The sequence below is a fragment of the Gossypium hirsutum genome, chromosome D09, assembly GCF_007990345.1.
Source record: "Gossypium hirsutum isolate 1008001.06 chromosome D09, Gossypium_hirsutum_v2.1, whole genome shotgun sequence".
In the NCBI taxonomy this organism is placed as follows: domain Eukaryota; kingdom Viridiplantae; phylum Streptophyta; class Magnoliopsida; order Malvales; family Malvaceae; genus Gossypium; species Gossypium hirsutum.
This window is the reverse complement of record NC_053445.1, coordinates 36,359,813-36,385,010: the sequence shown is the minus strand read 5'-3', so window position 1 is coordinate 36,385,010 and position 25,198 is coordinate 36,359,813. Positions and strand designations below refer to the sequence as shown.

The following is a 25,198-nucleotide window of genomic DNA, read 5'->3' as shown; positions in this document are numbered from 1 at the left end:
AATCTTTTTTTTTCTTTATTAACTATAACTTCTTTTTTTTCCATCCCAATTTCCATAGCAAGCATTCCCTTCCCTATCCTAATTTCTACTTCACCAGAAAATAATAGAAGTCAGTTTAATTTATGAAATATTTGGTAAATAGAAATAAAAAACATGTTTTTATTTTAATAAAATAAAATAAATTTTATATTTATATGGATCCGAATAGGGTACCGAAATCAATATTAGAAAAAAATGGTTGAAAAATAAATATTTTTTGTGTTTATATGGATTTGAACCAATGTGAATTCGTTCATTTAAAATTAAAAAACTCTTGCTCTCGTCTTTTCTAATTTTACAAAACACTGTGGTGAAAATAACGAAAATTATTTTTAAAATTATCAATTATCCATTTTTCTAAAAAAGGAAAATGACTTATTTTAAACATTACCTTTTTTATCTTTTCTATTTTGGTTAATCACCCATACCCATTGATGAATCAAAATTTATAATTTTCTTTACCTTCTGTGTTATCATGAATGGAAAAGATGGTGCTTGTTTTTTAGTTTTAGATTGAAAAAAATAAAACAGATAAAAGCAATTATAGAGCAGAATAGCTGATGAATGAACAAAACTATTTTCATACAATCAGATGAGAGGATTAAATGAGAGGTTTTCCTTTGACATTTTAAGAAGATTTTTTATTCATCAACAGAATTTGAGGGGGAAAAATGAAATGAGAGAGAACTCGTAAATCTAATGTCTTTAATAGTCATTTTCTATTCTCAACTCATCGTTATAGTTGCATTTGAATCCAAACACACACCCTACTGCAATTTTTAATCTCACTACTACAATATCTAATTTCATCGCCATAGTAACTAATCTCACTATCATTGTTGTTTTTAATCTCACTGAAAGTAAACGCACCGCTCATCTAAACTAAGCTTAAACTATTAAAACTTTGCATGGTTTGTCCTCCTTTAACAAAGTAAAAAACACTATAAGTGGACTGAGATTTAATTGGAATGGATAATGCATTTATCTTCGGTAAGATTAAAAACAACAATAGCATTGAGAATAAAAACAATGGTGAAGCGTGTATTTGATTTCAATCGTAGTTGTAACGGTGAGGTGATAATGGAATATAACTATTGAAAGCATTAGATTAAAAATTATATATAATAAAAGTTTCTAACTTTTATGAAATTATTAAAAATATGTAAATTTATAAAAATATTTAATAAAATATTAAAATTGTATTTATTATATTTATTAAAATTTTAAATAAAAAAAAAACAAATTTCATTAGGGTTGCTTTTATTTTCATTGGAGCTTAAACTCCGGTAGAAAATTGGAGTTGCAGGGAGGTGCAGGGAGGATTTCCGAACGTACCTTATCATTTGTGTTCTGAACATGTAAAAACTCTAGTAAAAAGACATTATTCTTTAAAATTTCATCATCACTTGTATTAATCAGTGATCTAAAAGAAGCTTAAAAATGATACTAAAAATCCTTTCTAAGAACTTGTCTTGAAAATACAGGACATTTCTGAAATTTTCGTAATCCACAAATAGTGTGTGCATTATAGTAATCCAAACTTCAGACGACAATTCGCTCAACCACCAAAACAGAAACTCCAAAATTAAATAATTACAAAGTCCACCAATGGAATCAACAAGACTCCACCATCATCCACAAACTGTGCAACTATACTTGCGCAACTTTCCACCAACCAAACATAATTTATCAGACGTAGAACATCACTTCCTTCACATTATCCTTTATGCTGGGGAGCGCCCTAAACTCTACAACCTTGTCTTTCGGCTTTCGGCCTCCACCAGTAGACCCACTATCCGACATCTCATCCTCAATATAATAGCGTGCCCTATAAGCAGCGAGGTGAACATAGTATGCCGGAGGCACTGCAAACATATAATTCAAATATTCACTGTCAAAACCAACCTTAAGTTAACAAATTTAACAAGACAAAAAAACATCATCACAAACCTATGGAAACGGACTTGGTACACCTCGCATACCTATCCACAAAGTAAAATTATTACTATATAATTACTAGTGCTGATCTAAAGCATTATTTATTCACCCCATTTCAGGATTTTAGAGAAAGGAGTAAACACATACGTGTAACATAAACTGTTTGTGAGCACTTGCAAGATGTCAGCACTGAAGCCATTTTCATCAAACAAAACGTGGTAACGTGTGGCCTTGCTTGTCCCCTACACAACAACATCAGTATCAGATCGGACAAATTTAACATAAAAACCATCACACTTCAAGGGAAGCCTCATTTAACCTGGATTCCAGCATGACTATTGAGATAAAAATCAAACTCAGTTGGATGACAGATGCTAGTAACCACAACAGTACCTAAAATTTATTGGCTACATTAAAATATGCTAACAAAATGAAGATCAAGAGAATACGATCAAATCCCTATTATAAGATTAGAATCACCTGGTAATATGTTGCCACTCCTATCAGTTTTGTTGCGATCAGTAGGGAATAAGCGAGGAACAACAACAAATGTAACCCGAGGCATATATCCTTCCTGTAGCGAGGAACAAGCCTGGAAGGAAGAAAACTGCAGGGGTCAGAAGCATCCATTATACAGTGAACCAACTATAATAGACATTATACAGTGATTTCAATACCTTCCGAATCGCATCCATTTCATAAAGCAAAACTTGGCTGAATTGTCCTTCACTAACACCACCTCTGCCACATCAAAAATCAGATATCAGCACTGCTGCTAGAAATATATACATATATTTGGATGGTCAAAAGCAAACATTACCTATAGAAGATAATTCTAGAAGGCTTTTGTCTTGTCGACTTGAAGAAAGCAACAAGCAATTCCCTGCAGAGAACTTGAAATGTTAAGAAAGTAGAGCACGTCCAGAAGAAACTAAAAAATTAAGCCCGAAATAAATCTATCTCCCTACCTAACCATTCCACCCTCAACTAAACCCTTCTGTGGATCCTTTGTTTGTTTATAAAGATCCCGGATTATTTCCATCCGGCGAGTCTGTGCAGAGACAATTCCACGATACTTGGTTACCTCAGGCCAATCCATTGAAGCAACGACCTGCATCCAGCCAATAACCTCTTAAATATGATCAAGTAACAAAATGGGGATGTAGAGAACAATGAATATGCTTACTGCAGCTATAGAATAGTCTTCGCCAGGTGGCGGATGAGTGACATCTGCCCCAAAAATGATTGTAGGGACATCAGTCACAAGCGGAATTCTACTTAAAATAGCATCGTTCAGCAGAGTATTTCGCCCCCCAACCTACAGAATTTACAATTCTCAAATGAATTAAGATAACAAGACAAGAAAACACTATATCAAATTACCACCAGTGAGGCAAAACACATACCTTAGCATTGATCTTGAGAGCAACATTTTCAAAATATTGGTTGCTAAACTTTGCAGCTTGCACAGGCTTACAACATTGTGAAACAATACCTAGCTCCGTCTCACAAATTCGCTTTATTTTTCCTGCAAGCAAAAAGATTTGAGTCGCGCAAAGAAACCCCAGGAATTACCTATTTACAAAACATCAGAATTTCTTACCCTAAGAGCCAGTCTGATCAGGTAAGATAATTATCAACAACTGAAGTGGCTTTTTCAAGCCTGCAGACTCTTTGTATACATCCATGAGAATCTGATCAATTCGGTCAGCACGAGCTGATCGCATTGCAATTGAAAGAGTTTGGCAAAACACCTAGAGTCACAAAATGGGAAATCATGCTAGTGATAAATAAATAACAGATATACCATCCACCTACACTAAAAAAAACCACACAGCATACCATTCCTTTGTTGTTACACATATTCACCAGCTCCGCACAGAACTCTTCTGACATATTCCAATATTCCGAGGAGAAGTTCACACAAGACCAGAAATCGACTTTACCCCCATTGACCATTTTCTGCAAAAAAAAAAAAACTATTGAACCTTAAAACCTATCAAAATTTTCCCAAAAGACTTATAGCTACCTTAAAAATGAATTGAAAAAATGAACAAGAACTCTGGAACAAGAGGAGACTGAAGAGACAGGTCTGATTCCTTAAATTTTACAAACAATGCCACTTCAAAGAATAAGAGGGGAAGAAAAAAAATACCACCTTGTTGATCATGTTCCATTGCCCGCAACTAGGATTAACGATTTTGTCACGTCCACTATCGTGATACTTTAGCTGCAGCAACCAAAACAGACATTAATCGTATTATAAGACTGACAGTATCCTTGAAAATATAACATATTGGCTGAAAAGTACCACTGGAGGATTTAGAACTCGTGCATTAATCAATGCAAGTTCTTTGCGAACATGCATTCCAAATTCTTTAGTAACAAGCTCCTCCAACTCAAAATTATTGACCTGGACCATCTGCAGAAATATGAAATGCCAATGAATCAAAATTCTCATCTTATCAACCAATTTAAAAAATAATAAGCATCCAAAACTGCAGTACCTTTGTAATATTCCCCTCCCTAATGTTCGGACGTTGACAAGTTGCTCTCAGCAGAGATCTAACTTGTTGTTCATTTAGTTTTTTTTGTGTATCTTTGACCCTCAACGATACTATAAAGCTGTAAAACAAAATCATACAGGAGAATCAGTAACAAACAAAAAGAAAACAAAAACAAGATCATCTTGATATAAAGTAAAAACCTCCATTGGCAGGTAGACAGGTCTAGCTTCACTTCCACTTTGAAGTGCAGGCAAGGATGGATATTTAAGCACAACATTGTATTTCTCACGGAAATACTTGACCACAGAGACATTTGTTCTCTTATCATCAAGAGGAAATCTAAAACAGCCAAAAATTGAACAGAAACATAATGAGACAGAATGGTACAAATGTACCATAAGCACAAGATTTTACAAATGTATAAGCATAAACAATATTTTAGAACAAGACATAACCAAGCCAAATACTAAAAACTGTCAACTGCAAAAAATAAAAATAAAACCAACTCAATTTTAAGATGTAACTTAGATAAGTAGTGAATACAAGACTACAAATAACCCAAAAACAATTCTACCACACAGGCCACATAAAAGTAGCTTACTAAAAATATTTATGAGCAGGTATAGTATTATAACAAGAAACTCAGGTCAACTGGCTTATAGGGTCTCTAGATACTCCAATAATCTTGCAAGTTTTGGCATAATCCATGTAGATGAGCCTAACTCTTACTCCCTTCAAGGCCTTTTTCACCTAAAAAATACGGCAAAAGAAGCATTGCAAAAAAATTCTGCAAGTTTTGATTAATAAACACTGAATTCAATATATACATACTTTAATACGATCTTGATCAGACAGCGGCTTTGACAGGTTTGATCGTCGGAAATGTTTCACAACAAACTCTGAAACTAAAATTGGCTCATAGAATGATCGAGCAGACACATCTGCAAAGCAAAACCAGTAAATCTTCATACTGAAACATTAGGAACAAAGTGGCTACACAAACTGAGCAATCAAAGTACCTACCAATATTAAGAGATAAACCCATCTGAGTGGGTCGAAGACTCTGATAATATCCAGACCAGTATTCTATTCCATTACCAAGTTCTCCTCTAGGACCTAATGATGTATGGAAAAAAGACCTTCCCACCTCAGTATATCTGCCAAATGATGTTTAGATGTATTAATTTGATGTCATATAAAATGGTTTCAACAATGTAAGGCCCAATTTTATGCCCAGGCCCGAATATTAAAACAATATAAACAACAGTCCAATTACAAAAGAAAATAACAAGCCCAATGTAGCCCATGGCCCGAAACAAAAATTAAAACCCAGCCCAGACAGCATTAACATTTTCGGCAGAAAGATGCCCCCAAACCCTAGCGCCGCATGCCTCGCGTGGCCTCCTCGTCTGCCACGCCCAGCTCTCCATGCCACCATGTCGGCCACCTGCTCCTCCTCCACTACCAGCACCTCCATGCCCTGCAAGATCAAGACAAAAGAACAGGATAGAATAATAGAAAAAGGATGTAAAAATGGGTTATAAAACCCGAAATGAAGGACTGAACCAGGGGTTTTTTTTTTTGTTTTGTTTTCGGGTATTTTAGAAAACAGAAGCTAGAACTTTTAAAAAAAACATAGATCTTAGTACTGAGATAGCAAGCATTCGGGAAAAAGGAAAGGCAAACGAAAATGTTATCTTTTTTTCATACATTTTCTTTCGATTTCTACAAACATATCTATACCTTTTTATTTAATATAAACCTAAGATCTATACATTTTAAGGCCAAGAATAAATAACAAAAAAAATATAAAAAAATTTACCTTTCCGCGGTGGCCGGCGCCGGCGCCGGCGAGCCTCCGGTGGCCGTCCGGTGACCCCCCCTTGGCCGGAAATCGCTCCGAGCTCCCCTCTCCTCTCTCCCTTTTCCTTTTTTTTTCCTTTCAGCTCTACAAATGTTTTTTTTGAAATTTTTTTGACTTTTATAGGGGGTCAAAACGCACCGTTTTGGACCCCCAGTTTAAACAAATAAAACGACGTCGTTTTGAACGCGGGTCGGGTCGACCCGACCCGCACCAGGGAGGATCCGCGTGTTTTTCTTTGGAAGGGCTAATTGCACTTTTAGCCCTTCCGCTTTTTCGGGAGTTTACAATCAAGCTTTTCTTTATTTTTAATCTGGCTCCATGGTTTCGCCCCGAATTCATTCTGGTCCCCCATGCTGCGCAGCGTTTTAATACTTGGGTTTATTGCGCTTTTGACCCTCCAAGTTGCACGCGCGTTACAATTAAGTCCCTTTTCTTTGTTTTCATTTTAAATTGGCCCTACAACTTTGTTTTTAATTCGATTTTAATCCTTTTTTTCGTTTATTTTTGTATCTTTATCAAATATCCTTATTATTTTTATATTATTAGTATTATTAGTATTACTATTATTATAATTATGTACTAGTGTATATTTTTATTACGTATGTGTATACACATATATTTTTTTGTATTTAATATTTTTCATTTCACTTTATTTTAATATTTTATTAATTTTATGTACGTTTCTTTTATATTCCAATGTTATTATTATTATTATTATTATTATTATTAGTTTATGCTTTGTTATATATTTATATATTTATAATATGTATATATACGTACTTATACATACTTAAATATATTTTTTCACATTTCATAATTCTTATATACTTACATATATTTATGCATATTTTACATCATATACATACTTATATATTTTATACTCTTAAAAATGCTTTTCGTATATTTCACATATTTTATAATTCACATACATATATTTTATATAATCACGATTTGTAAATATATAAATACACATTTACATTTTTTATAATATTTACCTATTTTACATATATGTACATACTTATCTATGTTTTCATATTCTGTAATTTATATATTTCTTATTTTATGGCTTTAAATTATACATGCATATATATATATTTTTTACATAATTGTATTTATTGTCATCATTGTTATTTGGTGTATGTTTATTTATCCATGTACACTAGTGCTTTTTCTAAAATGTTAGTTCTATTTATTTAGTTGTATGCTTTGTTTATGTAATCGCCTCGTCATTTCATTTTGCCTATTGCATTGTTGTTACTCATTTTACTTTGCTCACCTTGTTGTATTCGTTATTGTTTTGTCAAGCATCGACACTAAACACCAAAAGGAAAATTTTTCTAAATAAGGCAATATTTCGCGTTTGGAAACTCGAGAAAACGTGCCCTAACGTGCTGGGTTTCGATTTCTCGTTTGACTAAATAGCCAAATATCCTCTTAAAGCTTCAAAGTATGGTTTCATTAAACTATAAGGTGATCTTGGTTTCGATGGTTAGAGTATCGTGTCCTAACGTGCTGGATGTGATATTCCTTCGGAACAAGAGAATCTCATGTTTCAATTCACGATATCAGATTTTCTTTTAAGGATCGCATTTTTTAAAACTCTTCAAATTTTCAATTTTCGACACTAAGACACTAATTAATCAACTAGGTACCAATTTTGGGCGTATCGAGGGTGCTAATCCTTCCTCGTGCGTAACCGGCTCCCGAACTCATTTTTCTGAATTTCGTAGACCAAAATCGTTGTTTTAATAAAATTAAATCATTTATTAAAAACAACCACTTTTTGAGGTGACCCGATCACACCTCGTCAAAAAAGGATTGGTGGCGACTCCCGTTTTCATTCTTTTTTAAATCCAAGTCGACCCCGTTTTCATTCAAAAAATGGTGTCAACAGCTTGGCGACTCCACTGGGGAAAGTAAGAGAGTCAAGCCACGTGTTGATTATTTCTTGTCTTTTTGTCGAAAGTTGAAAATTCGATTTAAATTTACGATCCTCTCATTGCATCTCTTTTGTTTTGAGTTATATTTTTTATCGTGTTCTGTATTTTATTTTATACCTCCGCACATTGCATTGCATGACCGCTGGTCATACCCTTTTAAGTGGGAGTGAGAAACTACGCCTTCGTGAGGTTTTCACCTCCGCATGGGATAGTGAATCGCTTCCGGGATACATCCGTACCTATGTCTTCGTGAGATTTTCATCTCCGCATGGCCATAGGGAAATGTATTCCCCTGAACTGAACTCGGTCCATATGAGCCTATAATGGGTGAGGATCGAGGAATCTGCTGGTTCAGGTACCCTTACTTTAGAACCAAACCACACATAGCGAACCATAAGAACCCACCGAGATAGAGCTATTCCAGACCCTAGTGCTTACCGAATAGATGCTTTATTTATTACTGTTTACTTTAAATCCTAGCTCTAATTTGCTTTGTTTGTGATTGCATGGCATTTGCATTTCAAAAGAGGTGTTGATTCACGTTCAGTATGGATAGAAAGCTTATCATGGAAAAGAGGTTTCTTGATAAAGTAGAAGACAATGCAGCTGTACGATTATGGGCTGAGACGATGTGGAGAGAGAAAGGCGATAGTCTTGCAGAAGGGTACGTATCAGAGTTATGGGACTTCACCCGTATCAGCGTAATCCAAAATGATCTTCGAGAAATGAAGGAAATATGGGATCAATGGGACGACGGGACCAAGCAGATGTTTTACTGTGATTACGGGGACTTGCCTCACCTACTTGGTGTCAAAGTGGACAAGCATTTATTCCGAGCCCTAGCCCAGTTTTGGAATCCTGCTTACAGTTGTTTCACTTTCGGAAAAGTGGACTTGGTGCCCACCGTGGAAGAATATACGACCTTGCTTCGGTGTCCAAAGATTCAAATTGACAAGGCCTATTCTAGAGCTGCTAGTGTCCCGACATTATTAAAAAAATTGATGAGCATTACAGGGATGAGCGAACAGTGGGTCGCTGCCCGAATCCAACAGAAAGGAGACAGTAAATGCGTTCCTTGGAAAAGCTTGCGAGATTTAGTATTAGCACACCCTGATGTGAAGAAAAGAGTGGATGTCTTCGCTCTAGGTATCTATGGATTGGTAATTTTCCCTAGAGCTTTAGGGCACGTAGATGAGGCCGTCTCTGATTTGTTCGATCGGCTTAGTAAAGGAGTCACGCCCATCCCGGCAATCTTAGCAGAAACCTTCAGATCTCTAAGCGCATGTCGAAGAGCAGGGGAGGGAAGGTTCATCGGATGTGCGCAGCTACTATTGGTGTGGTTCCATAGTCACTTTTGGAAGGTGGAAAATGTCTCCTATCGAGTCTTCTCAGAAGACTATTCCCCATTGAAGGAACAAGTTGCTACACCAAGACGAGACGACATCACGGAAGAAAAGTGGATGACGATTTTCCAAAATCTTCAGGAGGATGACATTGAATGGAAAGCTCCTTGGATGGTACCCGACGAGATCCTGTATCGATGTGGGGATTTCGACTGGGTCCCTTTACTCGGAATTTGGGGAGCTGTCGGTTATGCCCCTTTACTCGTATTAAGACAATATAGATCGAGACAGTTCATACCAGCAACACAAGGGCTGGCTCAATGTGAGTTTTCTTATAAGGATGAAAACTACAAGAGAAAAACTCGAGAAATATCTAACGCTTGGAAACAGGTTCACCGAATGAAAAGATTTACCGTAGGAGTGATGGCAACTTCAGAATATTATGGGTGGTGGAGTAAAAGAGTCAATGACAACATCCCTAAGCCGAGGGAAGATTGCGTTCAGTCTATAGAGGAGCATCTACAAGTAGTTCCGTCAGAATTAGAGATCATCAAACGAGACTTTGAGAAAAGAAATTCTGAGATGGGAAAGAGGATAGAACAGTTAGAAGAAGAAAGAGTGCATTTGGGATTAGACATCGATATCCACAAGCTAGAAGCCGAGAAATTAAGGAAGGGAAAGAACAAAGCTGAAGAGGATTTGGATAGTCTAAAAACAGATTACAAGAAGCTGCGATTGTCGATGAGAACCGTCGGTCTGGGTAAAACGTCAGAGCAGTGGCGACAAGAGATCAATGAGGAAAAGAATAGGGCCGATCAGTGGGAAAAGAAATTTCAAGATGCTCGAGCTCGAGAAAACGCTTTGGAAAGGAGTTTGTTAGAGTGCCGAAATGAGAAGGCAGGATTAAAGGCCAAGGTGGCAGAGCTAGAAAAGTCACTTTACTCGTACCGTAGTCGTAACTCCATGATCGAATTAAGAGCAAGCTTAAATAAGATCGAAGAACTGAAAGGAAAGGTAAAGGAGCTTGAGGACGCATTACACAATTCTGAGCTACGAATGGAGCTTCTTGAGAGGAGTAATGATCAATGGCAAGAGCAATTCCATCATTCTCAAAGGCAGATTAGAGATAGAGATTACGTTATGGGCGAAGCTGTGACTCAAGTGCGGGAAGTGGCTGATCATCTGCAAACATTAGCAGTTCAGGCCGATGTATTGAGTTTAAAATATGAGTCAGAATCAAGCCGAGGTCGAGATTTAGCTTGGCTTCTTAGGAAGATTAAGGCTTTGGGTATAAAGGCGAAGCCGTATATGTAATTTATTTTATGTAAAGAAATTTGCTTTCTAGTTGAGTTTTCTAATGAAATTGAATTCGAATCAATGCCTCTTTTTTGTATTCATCTCATACATTTGCATTACATCTCATAAAATGACCCTAATAAAATTAAATTATGACAGTTACCCTGGAAACCAACAAAAATCTAATCAAATATCACTACGGTACTCGTCGCCAAACAAAAGCAATGGATCAAAGGTTGGAAAGATTGGAACGGTTGCAACAAGAGATGCAAGATCAGATGCATGAACGACTGGAAAAAATCCAGCAGGACATGTTAGAATCCCAGAACACTGTGATGAACCAATTAAAGCAGTTATTGGCTGGAGGAAATAACAAAGGAAAAGACTCCGTAGTTGATGCTGGGGAAGATCACGATGACCCTGTTTATCCTCCAGGTTTCACCCCAACTAACATCCAAGCACAACCAGAGGTGTACCCACAGAGGGTACCGGTTACCATTAGACCTCAATATCTGGCTGGTGCCTCGGTACCATTGCATTTTCAAATGGGCTCGGGTTCTAATCCCGGGGATAATCCCACTAATCCTGTGGTCCCGGACCTCGATGACGTGGCAGAAACAGAAAAAACAAGAATGAACCTGCCAAAACAACTAGAGGACCGATGTAGATGGTTAGAGGAAAAATTTAGAGTCATGGAGAACATCGACTATCATCGCGGGGTTGACGCCAAGGATCTGAGTTTGGTCCCTGATTTAGTACTCCCACCTAAGTTCAAAATGCCGGAATTCGAAAAATATAATGGGACTAGTTGTCCTGAAGCTCATATAACTATGTTCTGTCGAAGAATGACAGGATACGTCAACAACGATCAGCTGTTAATCCACTGCTTCCAGGACAGTTTGATCGGATCTGCAGCCAAATGGTACAACCAACTGAGTCGTGCTAAAGTTAGTTCATGGAGAGACTTGGCGCAAGCTTTTATGAAGCAATACAGTCATGTAACGGATATAACACCCGATCGAATTACGTTACAAAACATGGAGAAAAAGCCTAGCGAGAATTTCAGGCAGTACGCCCAACGATGGAGAGAAGTGGCAACATAAGTCCAGCCACCCCTTTTGGAAAAAGAGGTCACCATGTTGTTTATCAACACTTTGAAAGCCCCGTTCATCAACCACATGTTGGGGAGTGCTACCAAGAGCTTCTCGGATATGGTAATGTCCGGTGAAATGATTGAGAACGCGGTAAGGAGCGGTAAGATTGACACGGGGGAAAACTTCAAAAGACCAGCCCCAAGGAAAAAAGAGGGCGAAGTAAACAACGTAAGCACATATAGCAAGAGCCATTCAAAACCGATTACTGTTGGCCCTCCAAAAATGATAACCACTAGTCACCAAGCCCCCTCAAGGCAGGAACCCAACACAAGGACTAACGCAGAGAGACTTCAATTCACGCCCATTCCAATAACATACGGGGAACTGTATCAGAAGTTATTTGATGCACACATAGTATCTCCATTTTATCTCGAGCCCATGCAGCCTCCATATCCCAAATGGTATGACACGAATGCCCAATGTGAATACCACGCAGGGATACCAGGACACTCAATCGAGAACTGCACTGGGTTTAAAAAGGCGGTGGAAAGGTTCATTAATATGGGGATTGTGAAGTTTGACAACCCATTATGACCCAACGTAGCAGCGAATCCGTTACCCAACCATGCTGATAAAGGGGTAAACGCAATAATCGAAGGTGAGGAAAAGAGAATCAAAACCGACATTGCAGAGATAAAAACCCCATTGAGTTGGGTCTGGAGACAAATGATAGAAGGAGGTCTCATCAAACAAGATTCAAAAGAAAGGCCCGAAGGAACGAAGACGTACTGCGAGTTTCATGCTGAAGAAGACCATGACATTCAAAACTGTACTGAATTCAAGGCCATGGTGCAAAATCTGATGAACAACAAAGAGCTAGAATTTTATGAAGAGATCAAAGGACTTGAAAATGGAGAAGTTTATGCCTCGGAGGAGGGGCCTACGGGAAAGGCCCCAAATCACCCAGTGGTGATTATTTCAAGGCCAACGAGTACAGGATCTGGAATACAACTGGCGCCAAGGGTCATAATCCAAAAACCGGTAGCCTTTCCTTACAAGGATAGCAAAAAGGTTCCTTGGAATTACGACTGCAATGTGATGATCACGGGAGAGGAGAACCCGATAAATGCTTCAGAAGAGGGTAATGACGCAGGTTTCTATACGTGTAGTGGAAAACGTTACGACCTGGGAAATACAAAAAGGGAACCTATAAAAGGAAAAGCCTTGGCGGTTGAACAAGATAAAACGAAGACGACCGGAATTGAACCGCATATTAACACACCGGTGACTGAAAATGAGGCTAGAGAATTCCTAAAATTCTTGAAGCATAGCGAGTATAGCGTGGTGGAACAATTGCATAAGCAACCCGCTCGCATCTCAGTGCTCGAGTTACTTCTAAGTTCAGAGATACATCGTAATGCGTTGGTAAAAGTGCTAAATGAGACTTATGTCGTTAAAGATATCTCAGTGAACAAATTGGATCGCCTGGTTAACAATATAAATACCGATAACTTCATCTTCTTCAACGATGATGAGATCCCGCCAGGCGGTATGGGATCTACCAAGGCCTTGCACATCACTGCCCGTTGCAAAGGGTGTATACTACCGGCGGTACTTGTTGACAATGGATCGGCCCTGAATGTTCTGCCCCTGTCCACATTAAACAGGCTACCTGTGGATAGTTCTCACATGAAATCATGCCAAAATATAGTGAGAGCATTTGATGGCACTGAGAGAAAAGTGATGGGGAGAATCGAGATACCTCTATTGATTGGTCCAAATACATACGAGGTGGACTTTTTGGTAATGGATATTAAACCATCTTACAATTGCCTATTGGGGAGGCCTTGGATCCATTCTGCAGGAGCTGTACCATCTTCACTTCACCAAAAGTTAAAATTGGTGATGGAGGGTCGATTGGTGACTATAGGTGCAGAAGAAGACATCATTGCATCAGTCACCGATGATATGCCATACATAGAGGCTGATAGTGAAGCGATAGAATGTTCATTCCGATCATTGGAATTCGTAAATGCCACATTTGTCATCGAGATGAGCAAAATCCCAGAGCCTAAGATATCCAAAGCTACGTCAATGAGCTTACAGCTAACGATGGGAAAGGGAGCATTGCCTGGAAGAGGATTGGGAAAATACCTCCAGGGAAGGGTCGGAGTACCGATCCTAGTTAACAAACAGGACCGTTATGGTTTGGGATATAAGCCTAATGCGAGGGAAAGGAGGAAAGAGATGGAGAAAAAGCAAGAAAAGAGAAGAGCACATTTGGGCGGGATAGAAGTCAAGTGGGGGCCGATAACCTTTCCCCATATATCTAAGACTTTTGTTTCAAGGGGAATTGTCCACCCTGAAGAGAAGGAGGAGGTTACAGAAGGAAGGATTGAGAGGTTGGACATCAATGCCATATCCGCGGAAGAAAGGGTGGAAAGGAATTTATCGGGCATTCGTCCTTACGAACCTGGAAGTGTTTTGAATAACTGGACTGCAGAAGAGATCCCTGTAACATTTAGAACTAATTCAGAGTAATATTCAGAACACTTGTTGCCCTAAGCCTGGGGGTGATAAGAATCTTTTGTAAAAGGCACATGTCCAAAATCTAATTTCAGTGAAAACTTATCATTCAGTTTCATCTTGAGCAAATATTCTTTCATTCTTTTCATTCCCTTTATAATCATAGTATGTATACAAGTATTCTTAGATTCTTTTATTTGGGCCTCCATTTGTTCCAATAACAGGTCTTCAGATATCAACGAGATGAGCGACTCTGTTACTAATTCAGAGTCTCTATTTGAGCAAGATATGAGTATAGATAATCCTCAAGATTTTGAAGGTGACCAAGACAGCGTTTTATCTCCGGATTTGTTAAGAATGATGGAAGAATAAGAAAAACAAATTCTACCCTATAAGGAATCAGTAGAAGTTGTGATCTTAGAAGAGGGCAGAGAGGTAAAAGTTGGCGTTTGCATTGCCAAGGAAACAAGGCGAGACCTTGTTGAGTTGCTTCAAGAGTCTAAAGATGTCTTCGCATGGTCCTACCAAGATATGCCAGGTTTAAGTACTGATATCGTGGTGCACCGATTGCCTATAAAGGAAGAATGCAAACCAGTCCAACAAAAGCTTCGAAGGATGAGGCCTGATGTCTTGCTAAAAATAAAGGAAGAAGTCAAGAAGCAATTCGACGCTGGTTTCTTACAGGTGGTCAAGTACTCAGAATGGGTAGCCAATATAGTCCCTGTTCCTAAGAAAGGCGGGAAGGTGCGAATGTGTGTGGACTACAGAGATTTGAACAAAGCCAGCCCAAAAGATAATTTCCCACTGCCTCATATCGATACCTTGGTAGACAACACGGCCGGATACTCACTGTTCTCTTTCATGGATGGTTTCTCCGGGTACAACCAAATTAAGATGCTTTCTGAAGACAAGGAAAAGACCACATTCATAACGATGTGGAGGACGTTTTGTTATAAAGTGATGCCTTTTGGATTGAAAAATGCGGGAGCAACGTATCAGAGAGCCATGGTAGCATTATTTCATGATATAATGCATAAAGAGATAGAAGTTTATGTTGATGACATGATCGCAAAATCTAGAACAGAAAAGGAACACGTGCAAGTTCTGAGAAAACTGTTTCTGAGGTTAAGGAAGTTCCAGCTAAAACTTAACCCAGCCAAGTGTACTTTCGGGGCTAGATCAGGAAAACTGCTAGGATTCTTAGTCAGCGAAAAGGGAATTGAAATTGACCCAGACAAAGTTAAGGCCATACAAGAATTACCCCCGCCAAGTACTCAAAAAGAAGTTCGGGGTTTCCTAGGAAGACTGAATTACATCGCTCGATTCATTTCACAATTAACTGAGAAATGTGACCCCATATTCCGCCTTCTTAGGAAACACAATCCAGGTGTATGGGATGAGGAGTGCCAGGAAACTTTCGAAAGAGTTAAACATTACTTGTCCAACGCCCCAGTACTGATGCCACCTTGCCCTGACAAACCACTGATACTATACTTGGCAGTATTTGAGAATTCCATGGGGTGCGTGCTCGGCCAACATGATGAGTCAGGACGAAAAGAAAGAGCGATCTATTATCTCAGTAAGAAGTTCACTGAATGCGAAACGAGATATTCGCCAATTGAAAAATTATGTTGCGCATTGGTTTGGACTACTCGGAGATTGAGACAATACATGTTGTACCATACGACTTGGTTAATCTCAAAGTTAGATCCTCTGAAATACATGATGTAGTCAACTGCTCTAAACGGAAAGATGGCCCGATGGCAAATTCTACTATCTGAATTTGACATAACCTATGTGAATCAAAAGGCTGTAAAAGGGAGCGCGATAGCAGATTTTCTAGCAAGTAGAGCCCTAGACGATTATGAGCCTTTGAACTTTGACTTCCCAAATGAGGATCTGATGTATGTCGCAACTACTGAAGCGAGCACACAAGAAGGCAATACTTGGAAATTAAATTTTGACGGAGCCTCAAATGCCATGGGCAACGGGATTGGGGCAGTCTTGGTATCTCCAAACGGTAATCATTATCCTTTCACCAGTAAACTAGATTTTGATTGCACAAATAACATGGCGGAATATGAAGCATGTATCATGGGAATCCGCGCGGCTATGGAACGCAAAATCAAGGTACTTGAGGTATATGGGGATTCGGCATTGGTAATTTATCAGCTCAAAGGCGAATGGGAAACAAGAGACCCTAAATTGATTAGTTACCGAAGGATAGTCCTAGAATTGATTGAGGAGTTTGACGACATCACTTTTTGTTATCTCCCACGAGACGAGAATCAGATGGCCGACGCTTTAGCTACATTGGCTTCCATGATCAAAGTAAATAGACCAGAGGATGTGAAGCCTATCCAAATGAGCATTTATGAGGCTCCAGCCCACTGTTGTAATATTGACGAGGAAGAAGAAAAGGACGACAACCCTTGGTATCAGGACATATTGCGATACGTGAAAAATTGTGAATACCCAAACCAAGCAACTGAGAATGACAAGAGAATGTTGAGGAGGCTGGCCAGTGGTTACGTCTTAGATGGAGAAATCCTGTACAAAAGAGGAAAAGATCAGGTGCTGTTAAGATGTGTAGACGCTGTGGAGGCCAAGCAGATCTTGGAAGAAGTCCATGATGGTATTTGTGGAACACACGCTAACGGCTTCACAATGGCCAGACAGATCATGAGATTTGGATATTATTGGTCTACCATGAAAGGAGACTGCATCAAGTATGCTAAGAAGTGCCATAAATGCCAGATTTACGGAGACAAAATTCATGTGCCTCCATCACCTCTTCACGTCATGACTTCCCCATGGCCTTTCTCCATGTGGGGCATGGACGTCATTGGGCCGATATCGCCAAAGGCTTCAAACGGACATCGTTTCATTTTTGTAGTGATTGACTACTTTACTAAGTGGGTAGAGGCTACTTCTTACGCCAACGTCACAAAGACAGCTGTCAGCAAGTTTTTAAAGAAGGAAATCATATGTCGGTATGGAATGCCTGAAAGGATCATATCAGACAATGCATTAAATTTGAACAATAGCACGATAGCAGAGGTTTGTAATCAATTCAAGATCAAGCACCACAACTCATCGCCATATCGTCCGAAGATGAATGGTGCGGTGGAGGCAGCCAATAAAAATATCAAAAAGATTGTGGGGAAAATGACTGAGACCTATAGAGATTGGCACGAGAAGTTGCCATTCGCCCTCTATGCTTATCGAACGTCCGTCAGGACTTCTACCGGGGCAACACCATTCTCTTTGGTTTATGGAATGGAGGCAGTGCTACCAATTGAGGTTGAAATTCCCTCTCTCCGAGTTTTTTCAGAACTAAAGTTAGACGAAGCAGAATGGGTCCAAGCCCGATATGATCAGCTGAACTTGATTGAAGAAAGGAGGTTAAGAGCTATCCGTCATGGTCAAATGTACCAGAAACGAATGATGCGAGCTTACAATAAGAAAGTTCGTCCTAGAAACTTCCATGAAGGGGACTTGGTACTGAAGAAGATCCTTCCCATACAAAAGGACTTCAGAGGAAAGTGGATGCCAAACTGGGAGGGACCTTATGTAGTAAAAAAGGCCTTTTCAGGAGGGGCATTAATTTTAACTGGGATGGATGGCAAAAGCTTGCCCAATCCTGTGAATTCGGATTCAGTGAAGAGGTACTTTGCCTAAAAAAAAATAAAATAAAATAAAAAAAAAGGGGAGAGGCCAAGGCGAAAACCCGCAAAGGGCACCTTGAGACCAAAGGGGCTTTGAATTGAAAACCCAGGAATGGGCAATTCAAATTTTCGATCAAAGATGAGGCATAGAGTAGTTTTGTCTTCTCCGAATTAACAAGAAGGAGAGATGCTACATCTTGGGGCATCAACAAAGTCTTTTAGGACTTCTAAACACAGAGTTTGTGCAGAGAAGCTCATGCTGCGATATCTGGGGCATCTTTTTTTTTATCTTATTTAAATCTTAGCAAAATTTGCTATTTGTTCATTTAAAGCTCTGCTCTCAATAAAGTTCCATCTTATTCATTGTGATAATCTTTTTCATCTTATTCATCTCGTATCTCAGCAAAATTTGCTATCTTGATTTGTTTGTTTAGAGATTTGCTCTCAACAAAATTTCATTTTGTCCATTTTGATAATCTTTTTCAAGCATTTTTCATTGAAATAACGATTAATGGACTGACAATACACATGCAGAAGGAGTTCTGCATATTACTCTGAAAGTTTCTAAATAATACGAGGACCTGAAACAGGACTATTGTTTAGAACTAACCAAACCTAAGGGTTGGAAACATTTGAGAAATGATAGTCTAAATAGCGTCTATTTCTTTAGGTTTTCTGTCAAAGGTACTGGCTGAACAAGAAGGCATCAGTGATGGAACCTTGATGAACAATGAGGAATGACAACCTAAGCATTAAAAATGGACCATTCTCATGACATTCTACAAATATCATTCATACACATCTAGTTAGGAGCATTTGATCCACTCTGATCATGTCATCCTAAACACTAGACGTAAATAGGTTCATAAAATTGATTTTATAGGTCAAAGGAACATATCCTATCTTCCTATATTAGTAGGAAGTGGATCAAAGATGCAGATCTTGTCTTCCCATATTGGTGGCGAAGTAGATCACAGAAAGCAGATCTTGTCTTCATGTATTGGCGTGAAGTAGATCAAAGATAGTAGGTCTTGTCTTCCTATATTGGTAGGAAGTGGATCGACGATGCAGATCTTGTCTTCCCATATTGGTGGCGAAGTAGATCGCAGAAAGCAGATCTTGTCTTCATGTATTGGCGTGAAGTAGATCGAAGATAGCAGGTCCTATCTTCCTATATTGGTAGGAAGTGGATCGACGACGCAGATCTTGTCTTCCCATACTGGTGGCGAAGTAGATCGCAGAAAACAGATCTTGTCTTCATGTATTGGCGTGAAGTAGATCGAAGATAGCAGGTCCTATCTTCCTATATTGGTAGGAAGTGGGTCGAAGATGCAGATCTTGTCTTCCCATATTGGTGGCGAAGTAGATCGCAGAAAGCAGATCTTGTCTTCATGTATTGGCGTGAAGTAGATCGAAGGTAGCAGATCCTATCTTCCTATATTGGTAGGAAGTGGATCGAAGATGCAGATCTTGTCTTCCCATATTGGTGGCGAAGTAGATCGCAGAAAGCAGATCTTGTCTTCATGTATTAGCGTGAAGTAGATCGAAGATAGCAGGTCCTGTCTTCCTATATTGGTAGGAAGTGGATCGACGATGCAGATCTTGTCTTCCCAAACTGGTGGCAAAGTAGATCGAAGAAAGCAGATCTTATCTTCATGTATTGGCGTGAAGTAGATCGAAGATTGTAGATCTTGCCTTCCTGTAGTTGGCAGCGAAGCAGATCGAAGATGGCAGATTTTACCTCCCTGACTACAGTGGAGTACATTGAAGCCGATAACTCTATCTCCATGCATTTGACAGTAGGATAGATTGAAGATCAAAGATGGCAGATTTTACCTCCCTGTGACTACAGTGGAGTACATTGAAGCTGATAACTCTATCTCCCTGCATTTGACAGTGGAATAGATCGGAGATTACAGTCTTATCTCCCTAAGCAGTAGCGGAGCAGACGAAACCACAGTCTTATCTCCCTAAATAGTAGTGGAGCAGACTAAAAACACAAATCTCATCCCCATGGAATCGTAGCAGAGTAGATTGAAGCTACAAGGCGTATCTGAAGTTGCAGTAGAGCAGATCGAAGAATCATAAGACGCAGTGGACTAGAATGAGGTTACTTGAAGAAAGGAAGCACCAAAAGAAGTCAAAACTCGACGAGCCCGGGCAAAATTGGCCTTTCTTAGTCTTTGCTCTGTTCTCGTTACACGATAACAAGCAAAGAGGGGCAGCTGTAAGGCCCAATTTTATGCCCAGGCCCGAATATTAAAACAATATAAATAACAGTCCAATTACAAAAGAAAATAACAAGCCCAATGTAGCCCATGGCCCGAAACAAAAATTAAAACCCAGCCCAGACAGCATTAACATTTTCGGCAGAAAGATGCCCCCAAACCCTAGCGCCGCATGCCTCGCGTGGCCTCCTCGTCTGCCACGCCCAGCTCTCCATGCCACCATGTCGGCCACCTGCTCCTCCTCCACTACCAGCACCTCCATGCCCTGCAAGATCAAGACAAAAGAACAGGATAGAATAATAGAAAAAGGATGTAAAAATGGGTTATAAAACCCGAAATGAAGGACTGAACCAGGGGGTTTTTTTTTTGTTTTGTTTTCGGGTATTTTAGAAAACAGAAGCTAGAACTTTAAAAAAAAACATAGATCTCAGTACTGAGATAGCAAGCATTCGGGAAAAAGGAAAGGCAAACGAAAAGGTTATCTTTTTTTCATACATTTTCTTTCGATTTCTACAAACATATCTATACCTTTTTATTTAATATAAACCTAAGATCTATACATTTTAAGGCCAAGAATAAATAACAAAAAAAATATAAAAAAATTTACCTTTCCGCGGTGGCCGGCGCCGGCGCCGGCGAGCCTCCGGTGGCCGTCCGGTGACCCCCCCTTGGCCGGAAATCGCTCCGAGCTCCCCTCTCCTCTCTCCCTTTTCCTTTTTTTTTCCTTTCAGCTCTACAAATGTTTTTTTTGAAATTTTTTTGACTTTTATAGGGGGTCAAAACGCACCGTTTTGGACCCCCAGTTTAAACAAATAAAACGACGTCGTTTTGAACGCGGGTCGGGTCGACCCGACCCGCACCAGGGAGGATCCGCGTGTTTTTCTTTGGAAGGGCTAATTGCACTTTTAGCCCTTCCGCTTTTTCGGGAGTTTACAATCAAGCTTTTCTTTATTTTTAATCTGGCTCCATGGTTTCGCCCCGAATTCATTCTGGTCCCCCATGCTGCGCAGCGTTTTAATACTTGGGTTTATTGCGCTTTTGACCCTCCAAGTTGCACGCGCGTTACAATTAAGTCCCTTTTCTTTGTTTTCATTTTAAATTGGCCCTACAACTTTGTTTTTAATTCGATTTTAATCCTTTTTTTCGTTTATTTTTGTATTTTTATCAAATATCCTTATTATTTTTATATTATTAGTATTATTAGTATTACTATTATTATAATTATGTACTAGTGTATATTTTTATTACATATGTGTATACACATACATTTTTTTGTATTTAATATTTTTCATTTCACTTTATTTTAATATTTTATTAATTTTATGTACGTTTCTTTTATATTCCAATGTTATTATTATTATTATTATTATTAGTTTATGCTTTGTTATATATTTATATATTTATAATATGTATATATACGTACTTATACATACTTAAATATATTTTTTCACATTTCATAATTCTTATATACTTACATATATTTATGCATATTTTACATCATATATATACTTATATATTTTATACTCTTAAAAATGCTTTTCGTATATTTCACATATTTTATAATTCACATACATATATTTTATATAATCACGATTTGTAAATATATAAATACACATTTACATTTTTTATAATATTTACCGATTTTACATATATGTACATACTTATCTATGTTTTCATATTCTGTAATTTATATATTTCTTATTTTATGGCTTTAAATTATACATGCATATATATATATATATATTTTACATAATTGTATTTATTGTCATCATTGTTATTTGGTGTATGTTTATTTATCCATGTACACTAGTGCTTTTTCTAAAATGTTAGTTCTATTTATTTAGTTGTATGCTTTGTTTATGTAATCGCCTCGTCATTTCATTTTGCCTATTGCATTGTTGTTACTCATTTTACTTTGCTCACCTTGTTGTATTCGTTATTGTTTTGTCAAGCATCGACACTAAACACCAAAAGGAAAATTTTTCTAAATAAGGCAATATTTCGCGTTTGGAAACTCGAGAAAACGTGCCCTAACGTGCTGGGTTTCGATTTCTCGTTTGACTAAATAGCCAAATATCCTCTTAAAGCTTCAAAGTATGGTTTCATTAAACTATAAGGTGATCTTGGTTTCGATGGTTAGAGTATCGTGTCCTAACGTGCTGGATGTGATATTCCTTCGGAACAAGAGAATCTCATGTTTCAATTCACGATATCAGATTTTCTTTTAAGGATCGCATTTTTTAAAACTCTTCAAATTTTCAATTTTCGACACTAAGACACTAATTAATCAACTAGGTACCAATTTTGGGCGTATCGAGGGTGCTAATCCTTCCTCGTGCGTAACCGGCTCCCGAACTCATTTTTCTGAATTTCGTAGACCAAAATCGTTGTTTTAATAAAATTAAATCATTTATTAAAAACAACCACTTTTTGAGGTGACCCGATCACACCTCGTCAAAAAAGGATTGGTGGCGACTCCCGTTTTCATTCTTTTTTAAATCCAAGTCGACCCCGTTTTCATTCAAAAAATGGTGTCAACAAACAATTTAATAGCCAGCAATGTTTAACATTAATCAACAGGCAGTTACATCTGAGATGGTTTAGCTCTAAGAACAACATCCAGAACTTGAATAGCTTCTTGAGGACATTCAAAATGCTTTCTGCTCAAAAACTCCCTGAGATAATAAAGGTCTGGCTTGGAGGCCAGTTTGATTGCAACCTTAAATTGTCGCTCCTTCCTGCAGTGACAGGCAACCAGAAAGATCACAGGTAAGCAATTATGACATCGGATATAATATAAAATGTCAAGAGACCATCATAGGATACAATAATATTACCGCGCAGGCCTAGACGAACCAGCACTGCGATCTTCCTCAGGTAGCTTGATAACAAGCTCCTTTGACTCGAAGGGAAGAGGACCAGCAGTGTACAAACTCTTCCTGCCATCATAAGCTGGACACCGACGTCCAAGATGCGACTCTTTGTATACATCAATAAGTTGCTTCATTATTGCTCTGTTAACCTTTTTTGCGGTTACCTCAGGCGTTATAGTAACCTATAAGCAATGAAGCACCAAAGGCCATCAAAAGAGACGAGAAAAAGATGCAAGTAACAGAGATGGACAAAGAGACAAGTAAATAAATAAGAAAACAGAAAAGGAAAATACACATTAAAATCCAATGAAAATAAAATTTAACGAGACAATAAATAACAAAAAGCCCAACTCAGTCAACCAAATCATTAACAGTTAAACTTTCCCTTGGGTTTTTTTAAGGAAAAGTAACTACGGAAAAAGCAATCTTGATCGAGTTCTTTCAAAAAATAATGTCGTTGAGTTAGTGTAGTAAGGGTTAAACTTAAGAAATCAGGTTCAAATTAATCATTTCAACCAAAACCTCATTTCACCTATTTATTAATATATTTTTTACATTGACATCATGTTTGTAACACAATTTAATACTTAAAGAAATATTTAACTTAGTTGATGTTACAAGTTAATTAGTTTAATTTTTATGTAAAATTACAATAATAAATATAATTACAATATTAGCATTATCCTTCAAAAAAATAAAATTATAATTTTACCATTAAACTATCTATATGTTTTTAAAATATCATATAAATTTTACACTTTTTTTTTACCAACAAGTGTTGGGTGTAATGGTAAGGCACATTGTATTCTTAATTTAAGACATAGATTTAAACATTGAAGATGACCTTGTTGAAAAGAACAACCACGAACCCCAAACATAAACAATAAAACGGACATAAAAAAATACCAAAAAAAATCTTTTTTTTTCTTTATTGACAACTTCCTTTTTTCCATCCACAATTTCCATAGCAAGCATCCCTTCCCTTTCCTCTAATTTCTACTTCACTAGAAAATAATAGAATTTTTTTTCTTTTTTTTAAACAATTAAAGTCAGTTTAATTTGTGAAATATTTGGTAAATAGAAACATGATTTTCATTTTCTATTTTTTTAAAATTGATAAATAGAAATAAAAACATGTTTTAATAAAATAAAATAAATTTCGTATTTATATGGATTCAAATCAGGGTACCGAATTCAATATTAGAAAAAAAACTGTTGAAAAATAAATATTTTTTTGTGTTTATATGGATTTGAACCCATTGTGAACTCGTTCATTTAAAATTAAAAAACTCTTGTTCTCGTCTTTTTTAATTCTACAAAACATTTTGGTGAAAATAATGAAAATTATTTTTTTGAAAATTATTTTTAAAATTATCAATCATCCATATTTTAAAAAAAAGGAAAATGACTTTTTATTTTAAACATTGCTTTTTCTTTTTTATCTTTTCTATTTTGGTTAACCACCCATACCCATTGATGAATCAAAATTTATAATTTTCTTCACCTTCTGTGTCATCATGAATGGAAAAGATGGTGCTTGTTTTTTAGTTTTAGATTGGAAAAAAATGAAACAGATAAAAGCAATGATAGAGCAAAATAGCTGATGAATGAACAAAACCGTTTTCATACAATCAAATGAGAGGATTAAATGAGAGCTTTTCCTTTGATATTTAAAGAAGATTTTTTATTCATAACAGAATTTGAGGGGAAAAAAAGATGAAATGAGAGAGAACTCATAAATCTAATGTCTTTAATAGTCATTTTCTATTCTCAACTCATTATTATAGTTGCGTTTGAATCTAAACACACACCGTACCGCTATTTCTAATATCACTACTACAGTATCTAATTTCATCGCTACAGTAGCTAATCTAACTACCAT

General features: G+C 37.6%; 1 pseudogene; it reads right to left on the bottom strand.

Annotated features, from left to right (window-relative positions):
• Positions 1-1,426: 1,426 nt before the first annotated feature.
• On the bottom strand, positions 1,427-25,198 carry LOC107943890 (protein argonaute 5-like; annotated as a pseudogene).